The sequence below is a fragment of the Coregonus lavaretus genome (genome assembly GCF_964263955.1).
Source record: "Coregonus lavaretus genome assembly, chromosome: 39".
Lineage (NCBI taxonomy): Eukaryota > Metazoa > Chordata > Actinopteri > Salmoniformes > Salmonidae > Coregonus > Coregonus lavaretus.
This window is the reverse complement of record NC_140026.1, coordinates 31,180,789-31,197,000: the sequence shown is the minus strand read 5'-3', so window position 1 is coordinate 31,197,000 and position 16,212 is coordinate 31,180,789.

Sequence of the window (16,212 nt, the reverse complement as noted above, 5' to 3'; positions counted from 1 at the left end):
ACGGTATCATATAATGAAATCTTCCCCTACTACTCTGCTTTTCAAATCCACAATCGATTTCAAAATCGCATCAACCAATCAGAAACTAGAGCTGTTTTAGAAAGGCACTGTTGGTGGGTTACTATCTGCTGTAAATCTTGTCAAAAATTAGCAGATTCACTACATTCCAAACAACTGCCGATTTGACCACTAACGCAACAAGTTTGAGAAAAATTGTATCATATAATGAAATCTTCCCCTACTACTCTGCTTTTCAAATCCACAATCGATTTCAAAATCGCATCATCCAATCAGAAACTAGAGCTGTTTTAGAAAGGCGCTGTTGGTGGGTTACTATCTGCTGTAAATCTTGTCAGAAAATAGCAGATTCACTACATTCCAAACAACTGCCGATTTGACCACTAACGCAACAAGTTTGAGAAAAATGGTATCATATAATGAAATCTTCCCCTACTACTCTCCTTTTCAAATCCACAATCGATTTCAAAATCGCATCTACCAATCAGAAACTAGAGCTGTTTTAGAAAGGCACTGTTGGTGGGTTACTATCTGCTGTAAATCTTGTCAAAAATTAGCAGATTCACTACATTCCAAACAACTTCCGATTTGACCACTAACGCAACAAGTTTGAGAAAAACGGTATCATATAATGAAATCTTCCCCTACTACTCTGCTTTTCAAATCCACAATCGATTTCAAAATCGCATCATCCAATCAGAAACTAGAGCTGTTTTAGAAAGGCACTGTTGGTGGGATACTATCTGCTGTAAATCTTGTCATAAATTAGCTGATTCACTACATTCCAAACAACTGCCGATTTCACCGCTAACGCAACAAGTTTGAGAAAAACGGTATCATATAATGAAATCTTCCCCTACTACTCTGCTTTTCAAATCCACAATCGATTTCAAAATCGCATCAACCAATAAGAAAATAGAGCTGTTTTAGAAAGGCACTGTTGGTGGGATACTATCTGCTGTAAATCTTGTCAAAAATTAGCAGATTCACTACATTCCAAACAACTGCCGATTTGACCACTAACGCAACAAGTTTGAGAAAAATGGTATCATATAATGAAATCTTCCCCTACTACTCTGCTTTTCAAATCCACAATCGATTTCAAAATTGCATCATCCAATCAGAAACTAGAGCTGTTTTAGAAAGGCACTGTTGGTGGGTTACTATCTGCTGTAAATCTTGTCAAAAATTAGCAGATTCACTACATTCCAAACAACTGCCGATTTGACCACTAACGCAACAAGTTTGAGAAAAATGGTATCATTTAATGAAATCTTCCCTCTACTACTCTGCTTTTCAAATCCACAATCGATTTCAAAATCGCATCAACCAATCAGAAACTAGAGCTGTTTTAGAAAGGCACTGTTGGTGGGATACTATCTGCTGTAAATCTTGTCAAAAATTAGCAGATTAACTACATTCCAAACAACTGCCGATTTGACCACTAACGCAACAAGTTTGAGAAAAATGGTATCATATAGTGAAATCTTCCCCTACTACTCTGCTTTTCAAATCCACAATCGATTTCAAAATCGCATCATCCTATCAGAAACTAGAGCTGTTTTAGAAAGGCACTGTTGGTGGGTTACTATCTGCTGTAAATCTTGTCAAAAATTAGCAGATTCACTACATTCCAAACAACTGCCGATTTTACCACTAATGCAACAAGTTTGAGAAAAACGGTATCATATAATGAAATCTTCCCCTACTACTCTGCTTTTCAAATCCACAATCGATTTCAAAATCGCATCAACCAATCAGAAACTAGAGCTGTTTTAGAAAGGCACTGTTGGTGGGTTACTATCTGCTGTAAATCTTGTCAAAAATTAGCAGATTCACTACATTCCAAACAACTGCCGATTTTACCACTAATGCAACAAGTTTGAGAAAAACGGTATCATATAATGAAATCTTCCCCTACTACTCTGCTTTTCAAATCCACAATCGATTTCAAAATCGCATCAACCAATCAGAAACTAGAGCTGTTTTAGAAAGGCACTGTTGGTGGGTTACTATCTGCTGTAAATCTTGTCAAAAATTAGCAGATTCACTACATTCCAAACAACTGCCGATTTGACCACTAACGCAACAAGTTTGAGAAAAATTGTATCATATAATGAAATCTTCCCCTACTACTCTGCTTTTCAAATCCACAATCGATTTCAAAATCGCATCATCCAATCAGAAACTAGAGCTGTTTTAGAAAGGCGCTGTTGGTGGGTTACTATCTGCTGTAAATCTTGTCAGAAAATAGCAGATTCACTACATTCCAAACAACTGCCGATTTGACCACTAACGCAACAAGTTTGAGAAAAATGGTATCATATAATGAAATCTTCCCCTACTACTCTCCTTTTCAAATCCACAATCGATTTCAAAATCGCATCTACCAATCAGAAACTAGAGCTGTTTTAGAAAGGCACTGTTGGTGGGTTACTATCTGCTGTAAATCTTGTCAAAAATTAGCAGATTCACTACATTCCAAACAACTGCCGATTTGACCACTAACGCAACAAGTTTGAGAAAAACGGTATCATATAATGAAATCTTCCCCTACTACTCTGCTTTTCAAATCCACAATCGATTTCAAAATCGCATCATCCAATCAGAAACTAGAGCTGTTTTAGAAAGGCACTGTTGGTGGGATACTATCTGCTGTAAATCTTGTCATAAATTAGCTGATTCACTACATTCCAAACAACTGCCGATTTCACCGCTAACGCAACAAGTTTGAGAAAAACGGTATCATATAATGAAATCTTCCCCTACTACTCTGCTTTTCAAATCCTCAATCGATTTCAAAATCGCATCAACCAATAAGAAAATAGAGCTGTTTTAGAAAGGCACTGTTGGTGGGATACTATCTGCTGTAAATCTTGTCAAAAATTAGCAGATTCACTACATTCCAAACAACTGCCGATTTGACCACTAACGCAACAAGTTTGAGAAAAATGGTATCATATAATGAAATCTTCCCCTACTACTCTGCTTTTCAAATCCACAATCGATTTCAAAATTGCATCATCCAATCAGAAACTAGAGCTGTTTTAGAAAGGCACTGTTGGTGGGTTACTATCTGCTGTAAATCTTTTCAAAAATTAGCAGATTCACTACATTCCAAACAACTGCCGATTTGACCACTAACGCAACAAGTTTGAGAAAAATGGTATCATTTAATGAAATCTTCCCCTACTACTCTGCTTTTCAAATCCACAATCGATTTCAAAATTGCATCATCCAATCAGAAACTAGAGCTGTTTTAGAAAGTCACTGTTGGTGGGTTACTATCTGCTGTAAATCTTGTCAGAAAATAGCAGATTCACTACATTCCAAACAACTGCCGATTTGACCACTAATGCAACAAGTTTGAGAAAAATGGTATCATATAATGAAATCTTCCCCTACTACTCTGCTTTTCAAATCCACAATCGATTTCAAAATCGCATCAACCAATCAGAAACTAGAGCTGTTTTAGAAAGGCACTGTTGGTGGGATACTATCTGCTGTAAATCTTGTCAAAAATTAGCAGATTAACTACATTCCAAACAACTGCCGATTTGACCACTAACGCAACAAGTTTGAGAAAAATGGTATCATATAATGAAATCTTCCCCTACTACTCTGCTTTTCAAATCCACAATCGATTTCAAAATCGCATCATCCAATCAGAAACTAGAGCTGTTTTAGAAAGGCACTGTTGGTGGGTTACTATCTGCTGTAAATCTTTTCAAAAATTAGCAGATTCACTACATTCCAAACAACTGCCGATTTGACCACTAACGCAACAAGTTTGAGAAAAATGGTATCATTTAATGAAATCTTCCCCTACTACTCTGCTTTTCAAATCCACAATCGATTTCAAAATTGCATCATCCAATCAGAAACTAGAGCTGTTTTAGAAAGTCACTGTTGGTGGGTTACTATCTGCTGTAAATCTTGTCAGAAAATAGCAGATTCACTACATTCCAAACAACTGCCGATTTGACCACTAATGCAACAAGTTTGAGAAAAATTGTATCATATAATGAAATCTTCCCCTACTACTCTGCTTTTCAAATCCACAATCGATTTCAAAATCGCATCATCCAATCAGAAACTAGAGCTGTTTTAGAAAGGCGCTGTTGGTGGGTTACTATCTGCTGTAAATCTTGTCAGAAAATAGCAGATTCACTACATTCCAAACAACTGCCGATTTGACCACTAACGCAACAAGTTTGAGAAAAATGGTATCATATAATGAAATCTTCCCCTACTACTCTCCTTTTCAAATCCACAATCGATTTCAAAATCGCATCTACCAATCAGAAACTAGAGCTGTTTTAGAAAGGCACTGTTGGTGGGTTACTATCTGCTGTAAATCTTGTCAAAAATTAGCAGATTCACTACATTCCAAACAACTGCCGATTTGACCACTAACGCAACAAGTTTGAGAAAAACGGTATCATATAATGAAATCTTCCCCTACTACTCTGCTTTTCAAATCCACAATCGATTTCAAAATCGCATCATCCAATCAGAAACTAGAGCTGTTTTAGAAAGGCACTGTTGGTGGGATACTATCTGCTGTAAATCTTGTCATAAATTAGCTGATTCACTACATTCCAAACAACTGCCGATTTCACCGCTAATGCAACAAGTTTGAGAAAAACGGTATCATATAATGAAATCTTCCCCTACTACTCTGCTTTTCAAATCCTCAATCGATTTCAAAATCGCATCAACCAATAAGAAAATAGAGCTGTTTTAGAAAGGCACTGTTGGTGGGATACTATCTGCTGTAAATCTTGTCAAAAATTAGCAGATTCACTACATTCCAAACAACTGCCGATTTGACCACTAACGCAACAAGTTTGAGAAAAATGGTATAATATAATGAAATCTTCCCCTACTACTCTGCTTTTCAAATCCACAATCGATTTCAAAATTGCATCATCCAATCAGAAACTAGAGCTGTTTTAGAAAGGCACTGTTGGTGGGTTACTATCTGCTGTAAATCTTTTCAGAAATTAGCAGATTCACTACATTCCAAACAACTGCCGATTTGACCACTAACGCAACAAGTTTGAGAAAAATGGTATCATTTAATGAAATCTTCCCCTACTACTCTGCTTTTCAAATCCACAATCGATTTCAAAATTGCATCATCCAATCAGAAACTAGAGCTGTTTTAGAAAGTCACTGTTGGTGGGTTACTATCTGCTGTAAATCTTGTCAGAAAATAGCAGATTCACTACATTCCAAACAACTGCCGATTTGACCACTAATGCAACAAGTTTGAGAAAAATGGTATCATATAATGAAATCTTCCCCTACTACTCTGCTTTTCAAATCCACAATCGATTTCAAAATCGCATCAACCAATCAGAAACTAGAGCTGTTTTAGAAAGGCACTGTTGGTGGGATACTATCTGCTGTAAATCTTGTCAAAAATTAGCAGATTAACTACATTCCAAACAACTGCCGATTTGACCACTAACGCAACAAGTTTGAGAAAAATGGTATCATATAGTGAAATCTTCCCCTACTACTCTGCTTTTCAAATCCACAATCGATTTCAAAATCGCATCATCCTATCAGAAACTAGAGCTGTTTTAGAAAGGCACTGTTGGTGGGTTACTATCTGCTGTAAATCTTGTCAAAAATTAGCAGATTCACTACATTCCAAACAACTGCCGATTTTACCACTAATGCAGGTAGCTTAGTGGTTAAGAGGGCGGCAGGTAGCTTAGTGGTTAAGAGCTTAGTGCCAGCAACCGAAAGGTCGCTGGTTCTAATCCCCGAGCCGACTAGGTGAAAAATCTGTCGATTTGCCCTTGAGCAAGGCACTTAACCCTAATTGCTCCTGTAAGTCGCTCTGGATAAGAGCGTCTGCTAAATGACTAAAAATGTAAAATGTAAATGCAACAAGTTTGAGAAAAACGGTATCATATAATGAAATCTTCCCCTACTACTCTGCTTTTCAAATCCACAATCAATTTCAAAATCGCATCAACCAATCAGAAACTAGAGCTGTTTTAGAAAGGCACTGTTGGTGGGTTACTATCTGCTGTAAATCTTGTCAAAAATTAGCAGATTCACTACATTCCAAACAACTGCCGATTAGACCACTAACGCAACAAGTTTGAGAAAAATGGTATCATATAGTGAAATCTTCCCCTACTACTCTGCTTTTCAAATCCACAATCGATTTCAAAATCGCATCATCCTATCAGAAACTAGAGCTGTTTTAGAAAGGCACTGTTGGTGGGTTACTATCTGCTGTAAATCTTGTCAAAAATTAGCAGATTCACTACATTCCAAACAACTGCCGATTTTACCACTAATGCAACAAGTTTGAGAAAAACGGTATCATATAATGAAATCTTCCCCTACTACTCTGCTTTTCAAATCCACAATCGATTTCAAAATCGCATCAACCAATCAGAAACTAGAGCTGTTTTAGAAAGGCACTGTTGGTGGGTTACTATCTGCTGTAAATCTTGTCAAAAATTAGCAGATTCACTACATTCCAAACAACTGCCGATTTGACCACTAACGCAACAAGTTTGAGAAAAATGGTATCATTTAATGAAATCTTCCCCTACTACTCTGCTTTTCAAATCCACAATCGATTTCAAAATCGCATCATCCAATCAGAAACTAGAGCTGTTTTAGAAAGGCACTGTTGGTGGGTTACTATCTGCTGTAAATCTTTTCAGAAAATAGCAGATTCACTACATTCCAAACAACTGCCGATTTGACCACTAACGCAACAAGTTTGAGAAAAATGGTATCATATAATGAAATCTTCCCCTACTACTCTGCTTTTCAAATCCACAATCGATTTCAAAATCGCATCAACCAATCAGAAACTAGAGCTGTTTTAGAAAGGCACTGTTGGTGGGTTACTATCTGCTGTAAATCTTGTCAGAAAATAGCAGATTCACTACATCCCAAACAACTGCCGATTTGACCACTAACGCAACCAATTTGAGAAAAATGGTATGATATAATAAAATCTTCCCCTACTACTCTGCTTTTCAAATCCACAATCGATTTCAAAATTGCATCAACCAATCAGAAACTAGAGCTGTTTTAGAAAGGCACTGTTGGTGGGTTACTATCTGCTGTAAATCTTGTCAGAAAATAGCAGATTCACTACATTCCAAACAACTGCCGATTTGACCACTAACGCAACAAGTTTGAGAAAAATGGTATCATATAATGAAATCTTCCCCTACTACTCTGCTTTTCAAATCCACAATCGATTTCAAAATCGCATCAACCAATCAGAAACTAGAGCTGTTTTAGAAAGGCACTGTTGGTGGGTTACTATCTGCTGTAAATCTTGTCAAAAATTAGCAGATTCACTACATTCCAAACAACTGCCGATTTGACCACTAACGCAACAAGTTTGAGAAAAATGGTATCATATAGTGAAATCTTCCCCTACTACTCTGCTTTTCAAATCCACAATCGATTTCAAAATCGCATCAACCAATCAGAAACTAGAGCTGTTTTAGAAAGGCACTGTTGGTGGGTTACTATCTGCTGTAAATCTTGTCAAAAATTAGCAGATTCACTACATTCCAAACAACTGCCGATTTGACCACTAACGCAACAAGTTTGAGAAAAATTGTATCATATAATGAAATAATCCCCTACTACTCTGCTTTTCAAATCCACAATCGATTTCAAAATCGCATCATCCAATCAGAAACTAGAGCTGTTTTAGAAAGGCGCTGTTGGTGGGTTACTATCTGCTGTAAATCTTGTCAGAAAATAGCAGATTCACTACATTCCAAACAACTGCCGATTTGACCACTAACGCAACAAGTTTGAGAAAAATGGTATCATATAATGAAATCTTCCCCTACTACTCTCCTTTTCAAATCCACAATCGATTTCAAAATCGCATCTACCAATCAGAAACTAGAGCTGTTTTAGAAAGGCACTGTTGGTGGGTTACTATCTGCTGTAAATCTTGTCAAAAATTAGCAGATTCACTACATTCCAAACAACTGCCGATTTGACCACTAACGCAACAAGTTTGAGAAAAACGGTATCATATAATGAAATCTTCCCCTACTACTCTGCTTTTCAAATCCACAATCGATTTCAAAATCGCATCATCCAATCAGAAACTAGAGCTGTTTTAGAAAGGCACTGTTGGTGGGATACTATCTGCTGTAAATCTTGTCATAAATTAGCTGATTCACTACATTCCAAACAACTGCCGATTTCACCGCTAACGCAACAAGTTTGAGAAAAACGGTATCATATAATGAAATCTTCCCCTACTACTCTGCTTTTCAAATCCTCAATCGATTTCAAAATCGCATCAACCAATAAGAAAATAGAGCTGTTTTAGAAAGGCACTGTTGGTGGGATACTATCTGCTGTAAATCTTGTCAAAAATTAGCAGATTCACTACATTCCAAACAACTGCCGATTTGACCACTAACGCAACAAGTTTGAGAAAAATGGTATCATATAATGAAATCTTCCCCTACTACTCTGCTTTTCAAATCCACAATCGATTTCAAAATTGCATCATCCAATCAGAAACTAGAGCTGTTTTAGAAAGGCACTGTTGGTGGGTTACTATCTGCTGTAAATCTTTTCAAAAATTAGCAGATTCACTACATTCCAAACAACTGCCGATTTGACCACTAACGCAACAAGTTTGAGAAAAATGGTATCATTTAATGAAATCTTCCCCTACTAATCTGCTTTTCAAATCCACAATCGATTTCAAAATTGCATCATCCAATCAGAAACTAGAGCTGTTTTAGAAAGTCACTGTTGGTGGGTTACTATCTGCTGTAAATCTTGTCAGAAAATAGCAGATTCACTACATTCCAAACAACTGCCGATTTGACCACTAATGCAACAAGTTTGAGAAAAATGGTATCATATAATGAAATCTTCCCCTACTACTCTGCTTTTCAAATCCACAATCGATTTCAAAATCGCATCAACCAATCAGAAACTAGAGCTGTTTTATAAAGGCACTGTTGGTGGGATACTATCTGCTGTAAATCTTGTCAAAAATTAGCAGATTAACTACATTCCAAACAACTGCCGATTTGACCACTAACGCAACAAGTTTGAGAAAAATGGTATCATATAGTGAAATCTTCCCCTACTACTCTGCTTTTCAAATCCACAATCGATTTCAAAATCGCATCATCCTATCAGAAACTAGAGCTGTTTTAGAAAGGCACTGTTGGTGGGTTACTATCTGCTGTAAATCTTGTCAAAAATTAGCAGATTCACTACATTCCAAACAACTGCCGATTTTACCACTAATGCAGGTAGCTTAGTGGTTAAGAGGGCGGCAGGTAGCTTAGTGGTTAAGAGCTTAGTGCCAGCAACCGAAAGGTCGCTGGTTCTAATCCCCGAGCCGACTAGGTGAAAAATCTGTCGATTTGCCCTTGAGCAAGGCACTTAACCCTAATTGCTCCTGTAAGTCGCTCTGGATAAGAGCGTCTGCTAAATGACTAAAAATGTAAAATGTAAATGCAACAAGTTTGAGAAAAACGGTATCATATAATGAAATCTTCCCCTACTACTCTGCTTTTCAAATCCACAATCAATTTCAAAATCGCATCAACCAATCAGAAACTAGAGCTGTTTTAGAAAGGCACTGTTGGTGGGTTACTATCTGCTGTAAATCTTGTCAAAAATTAGCAGATTCACTACATTCCAAACAACTGCCGATTAGACCACTAACGCAACAAGTTTGAGAAAAATGGTATCATATAGTGAAATCTTCCCCTACTACTCTGCTTTTCAAATCCACAATCGATTTCAAAATCGCATCATCCTATCAGAAACTAGAGCTGTTTTAGAAAGGCACTGTTGGTGGGTTACTATCTGCTGTAAATCTTGTCAAAAATTAGCAGATTCACTACATTCCAAACAACTGCCGATTTTACCACTAATGCAACAAGTTTGAGAAAAACGGTATCATATAATGAAATCTTCCCCTACTACTCTGCTTTTCAAATCCACAATCAATTTCAAAATCGCATCAACCAATCAGAAACTAGAGCTGTTTTAGAAAGGCACTGTTGGTGGGTTACTATCTGCTGTAAATCTTGTCAAAAATTAGCAGATTCACTACATTCCAAACAACTGCCGATTAGACCACTAACGCAACAAGTTTGAGAAAAATGGTATCATATAGTGAAATCTTCCCCTACTACTCTGCTTTTCAAATCCACAATCGATTTCAAAATCGCATCATCCTATCAGAAACTAGAGCTGTTTTAGAAAGGCACTGTTGGTGGGTTACTATCTGCTGTAAATCTTGTCAAAAATTAGCAGATTCACTACATTCCAAACAACTGCCGATTTTACCACTAATGCAACAAGTTTGAGAAAAACGGTATCATATAATGAAATCTTCCCCTACTACTCTGCTTTTCAAATCCTCAATCGATTTCAAAATCGCATCAACCAATAAGAAAATAGAGCTGTTTTAGAAAGGCACTGTTGGTGGGATACTATCTGCTGTAAATCTTGTCAAAAATTAGCAGATTCACTACATTCCAAACAACTGCCGATTTGACCACTAACGCAACAAGTTTGAGAAAAATGGTATCATATAATGAAATCTTCCCCTACTACTCTGCTTTTCAAATCCACAATCGATTTCAAAATTGCATCATCCAATCAGAAACTAGAGCTGTTTTAGAAAGGCACTGTTGGTGGGTTACTATCTGCTGTAAATCTTTTCAAAAATTAGCAGATTCACTACATTCCAAACAACTGCCGATTTGACCACTAACGCAACAAGTTTGAGAAAAATGGTATCATTTAATGAAATCTTCCCCTACTAATCTGCTTTTCAAATCCACAATCGATTTCAAAATTGCATCATCCAATCAGAAACTAGAGCTGTTTTAGAAAGTCACTGTTGGTGGGTTACTATCTGCTGTAAATCTTGTCAGAAAATAGCAGATTCACTACATTCCAAACAACTGCCGATTTGACCACTAATGCAACAAGTTTGAGAAAAATGGTATCATATAATGAAATCTTCCCCTACTACTCTGCTTTTCAAATCCACAATCGATTTCAAAATCGCATCAACCAATCAGAAACTAGAGCTGTTTTATAAAGGCACTGTTGGTGGGATACTATCTGCTGTAAATCTTGTCAAAAATTAGCAGATTAACTACATTCCAAACAACTGCCGATTTGACCACTAACGCAACAAGTTTGAGAAAAATGGTATCATATAGTGAAATCTTCCCCTACTACTCTGCTTTTCAAATCCACAATCGATTTCAAAATCGCATCATCCTATCAGAAACTAGAGCTGTTTTAGAAAGGCACTGTTGGTGGGTTACTATCTGCTGTAAATCTTGTCAAAAATTAGCAGATTCACTACATTCCAAACAACTGCCGATTTTACCACTAATGCAGGTAGCTTAGTGGTTAAGAGGGCGGCAGGTAGCTTAGTGGTTAAGAGCTTAGTGCCAGCAACCGAAAGGTCGCTGGTTCTAATCCCCGAGCCGACTAGGTGAAAAATCTGTCGATTTGCCCTTGAGCAAGGCACTTAACCCTAATTGCTCCTGTAAGTCGCTCTGGATAAGAGCGTCTGCTAAATGACTAAAAATGTAAAATGTAAATGCAACAAGTTTGAGAAAAACGGTATCATATAATGAAATCTTCCCCTACTACTCTGCTTTTCAAATCCACAATCAATTTCAAAATCGCATCAACCAATCAGAAACTAGAGCTGTTTTAGAAAGGCACTGTTGGTGGGTTACTATCTGCTGTAAATCTTGTCAAAAATTAGCAGATTCACTACATTCCAAACAACTGCCGATTAGACCACTAACGCAACAAGTTTGAGAAAAATGGTATCATATAGTGAAATCTTCCCCTACTACTCTGCTTTTCAAATCCACAATCGATTTCAAAATCGCATCATCCTATCAGAAACTAGAGCTGTTTTAGAAAGGCACTGTTGGTGGGTTACTATCTGCTGTAAATCTTGTCAAAAATTAGCAGATTCACTACATTCCAAACAACTGCCGATTTTACCACTAATGCAACAAGTTTGAGAAAAACGGTATCATATAATGAAATCTTCCCCTACTACTCTGCTTTTCAAATCCACAATCGATTTCAAAATCGCATCAACCAATCAGAAACTAGAGCTGTTTTAGAAAGGCACTGTTGGTGGATTACTATCTGCTGTAAATCTTGTCAAAAATTAGCAGATTCACTACATTCCAAACAACTGCCGATTTGACCACTAACGCAACAAGTTTGAGAAAAATGGTATCATATAATGAAATCTTCCCCTACTACTCTGCTTTTCAAATCCACAATCGATTTCAAAATCGCATCAACCAATCAGAAACTAGAGCTGTTTTAGAAAGGCACTGTTGGTGGGTTACTATCTGCTGTAAATCTTGTCAGAAAATAGCAGATTCACTACATCCCAAACAACTGCCGATTTGACCACTAACGCAACCAATTTGAGAAAAATGGTATGATATAATAAAATCTTCCCCTACTACTCTGCTTTTCAAATCCACAATCGATTTCAAAATTGCATCAACCAATCAGAAACTAGAGCTGTTTTAGAAAGGCACTGTTCGTGGGTTACTATCTGCTGTAAATCTTGTCAGAAAATAGCAGATTCACTACATTCCAAACAACTGCCGATTTTACCACTAATGCAACAAGTTTGAGAAAAACGGTATCATATAATGAAATCTTCCCCTACTACTCTGCTTTTCAAATCCACAATCGATTTCAAAATCGCATCAACCAATCAGAAACTAGAGCTGTTTTAGAAAGGCACTGTTGGTGGATTACTATCTGCTGTAAATCTTGTCAAAAATTAGCAGATTCACTACATTCCAAACAACTGCCGATTTGACCACTAACGCAACAAGTTTGAGAAAAATGGTATCATTTAATGAAATCTTCCCCTACTACTCTGCTTTTCAAATCCACAATCGATTTCAAAATCGCATCATCCAATCAGAAACTAGAGCTGTTTTAGAAAGGCACTGTTGGTGGGTTACTATCTGCTGTAAATCTTGTCAGAAAATAGCAGATTCACTACATTCCAAACAACTGCCGATTTGACCACTAACGCAACAAGTTTGAGAAAAATGGTATCATATAATGAAATCTTCCCCTACTACTCTGCTTTTCAAATCCACAATCGATTTCAAAATCGCATCAACCAATCAGAAACTAGAGCTGTTTTAGAAAGGCACTGTTGGTGGATTACTATCTGCTGTAAATCTTGTCAAAAATTAGCAGATTCACTACATTCCAAACAACTGCCGATTTGACCACTAACGCAACAAGTTTGAGAAAAATGGTATCATTTAATGAAATCTTCCCCTACTACTCTGCTTTTCAAATCCACAATCGATTTCAAAATCGCATCATCCAATCAGAAACTAGAGCTGTTTTAGAAAGGCACTGTTGGTGGGTTACTATCTGCTGTAAATCTTGTCAGAAAATAGCAGATTCACTACATTCCAAACAACTGCCGATTTGACCACTAACGCAACAAGTTTGAGAAAAATGGTATCATATAATGAAATCTTCCCCTACTACTCTGCTTTTCAAATCCACAATCGATTTCAAAATCGCATCAACCAATCAGAAACTAGAGCTGTTTTAGAAAGGCACTGTTGGTGGGTTACTATCTGCTGTAAATCTTGTCAGAAAATAGCAGATTCACTACATCCCAAACAACTGCCGATTTGACCACTAACGCAACCAATTTGAGAAAAATGGTATGATATAATAAAATCTTCCCCTACTACTCTGCTTTTCAAATCCACAATCGATTTCAAAATTGCATCAACCAATCAGAAACTAGAGCTGTTTTAGAAAGGCACTGTTCGTGGGTTACTATCTGCTGTAAATCTTGTCAGAAAATAGCAGATTCACTACATTCCAAACAACTGCCGATTTGACCACTAACTCAACAAGTTTGAGAAAAATGGTATCATATAATGAAATCTTCCCCTACTACTCTGCTTTTCAAATCCACAATCGATTTCAAAATCGCATCAACCAATCAGAAACTAGAGCTGTTTTAGAAAGGCACTGTTGGTGGGTTACTATCTGCTGTAAATCTTGTCAAAAATTAGCAGATTCACTACATTCCAAACAACTGCCGATTTGACCACTAACGCAACAAGTTTGAGAAAAATGGTATCATATAATGAAATCTTCCCCTACTACTCTGCTTTTCAAATCCACAATCGATTTCAAAATCGCATCAACCAATCAGAAACTAGAGCTGTTTTAGAAAGGCACTGTTGGTGGGTTACTATCTGCTGTAAATCTTGTCAAAAATTAGCAGATTCACTACATTCCAAACAACTGCCGATTTGACCACTAACGCAACAAGTTTGAGAAAAATGGTATCATTTAATGAAATCTTCCCCTACTACTCTGCTTTTCAAATCCACAATCGATTTCAAAATTGCATCATCCAATCAGAAACTAGAGCTGTTTTAGAAAGGCACTGTTGGTGGGTTACTATCTGCTGTAAATCTTGTCAGAAAATAGCAGATTCACTACATTCAAAACAACTGCCGATTTGACCACTAACGCAACAAGTTTGAGAAAAATGGTATCATATAATGAAATCTTCCCCTACTACTCTGCTTTTCAAATCCACAATCGATTTCAAAATCGCATCAACCAATCAGAAACTAGAGCTGTTTTAGAAAGGCACTGTTGGTGGGTTACTATCTGCTGTAAATCTTGTCAGAAAATAGCAGATTCACTACATCCCAAACAACTGCCGATTTGACCACTAACGCAACCAATTTGAGAAAAATGGTATGATATAATAAAATCTTCCCCTACTACTCTGCTTTTCAAATCCACAATCGATTTCAAAATTGCATCAACCAATCAGAAACTAGCGCTGTTTTAGAAAGGCACTGTTGGTGGGTTACTATCTGCTGTAAATCTTGTCAAAAATTAGCAGATTCACTACATTCCAAACAACTGCCGATTTGACCACTAACGCAACAAGTTTGAGAAAAATGGTATCATATAATGAAATCTTCCCCTACTACTCTGCTTTTCAAATCCACAATCGATTTCAAAATCGCATCAACCAATCAGAAACTAAAGCTGTTTTAGAAAGGCACTGTTGGTGGGTTACTATCTGCTGTAAATCTTGTCAAAAATTAGCAGATTCACTACATTCCAAACAACTGCCGATTTGACCACTAACGCAACAAGTTTGAGTAAAACGGTATCATTTAATGAAATCTTCCCCTACTACTCTGCTTTTCAAATCCACAATCGATTTCAAAATCGCATCAACCAATCAGAAACTAGAGCTGTTTTAGAAAGGCACTGTTGGTGGGTTACTATCTGCTGTAAATCTTGTCAGAAAATAGCAGATTCACTACATCCCAAACAACTGCCGATTTGACCACTAACGCAACCAATTTGAGAAAAATGGTATGATATAATAAAATCTTCCCCTACTATTCTGCTTTTCAAATCCACAATCGATTTCAAAATTGCATCAACCAATCAGAAACTAGAGCTGTTTTAGAAAGGCACTGTTGGTGGGTTACTATCTGCTGTAAATCTTGTCAAAAATTAGCAGATTCACTACATTCCAAACAACTGCCGATTTGACCACTAACGCAACAAGTTTGAGAAAAATGGTATCATATAATGAAATCTTCCCCTACTTCTCTGCTTTTCAAATCCACAATCGATTTCAAAATCGCATCAACCAATCAGAAACTAGAGCTGTTTTAGAAAGGCACTGTTGGTGGGATACTATCTGCTGTAAATCTTGCCAAAAATTAGCAGATTCACTACATTCCAAACAACTGCCGATTTGACCACTAACGCAACAAGTTTGAGTAAAACGGTATCATTTAATGAAATCTTCCCCTACTACTCTGCTTTTCAAATCCACAATCGATTTCAAAATCGCATCAACCAATCAGAAACTAGAGCTGTTTTAGAAAGGCACTGTTGGTGGGTTACTATCTGCTGTAAATCTTGTCAGAAAATAGCAGATTCACTACATCCCAAACAACTGCCGATTTGACCACTAACGCAACCAATTTGAGAAAAATGGTATGATATAATAAAATCTTCCCCTACTATTCTGCTTTTCAAATCCACAATCGATTTCAAAATTGCATCAACCAATCAGAAACTAGAGCTGTTTTAGAA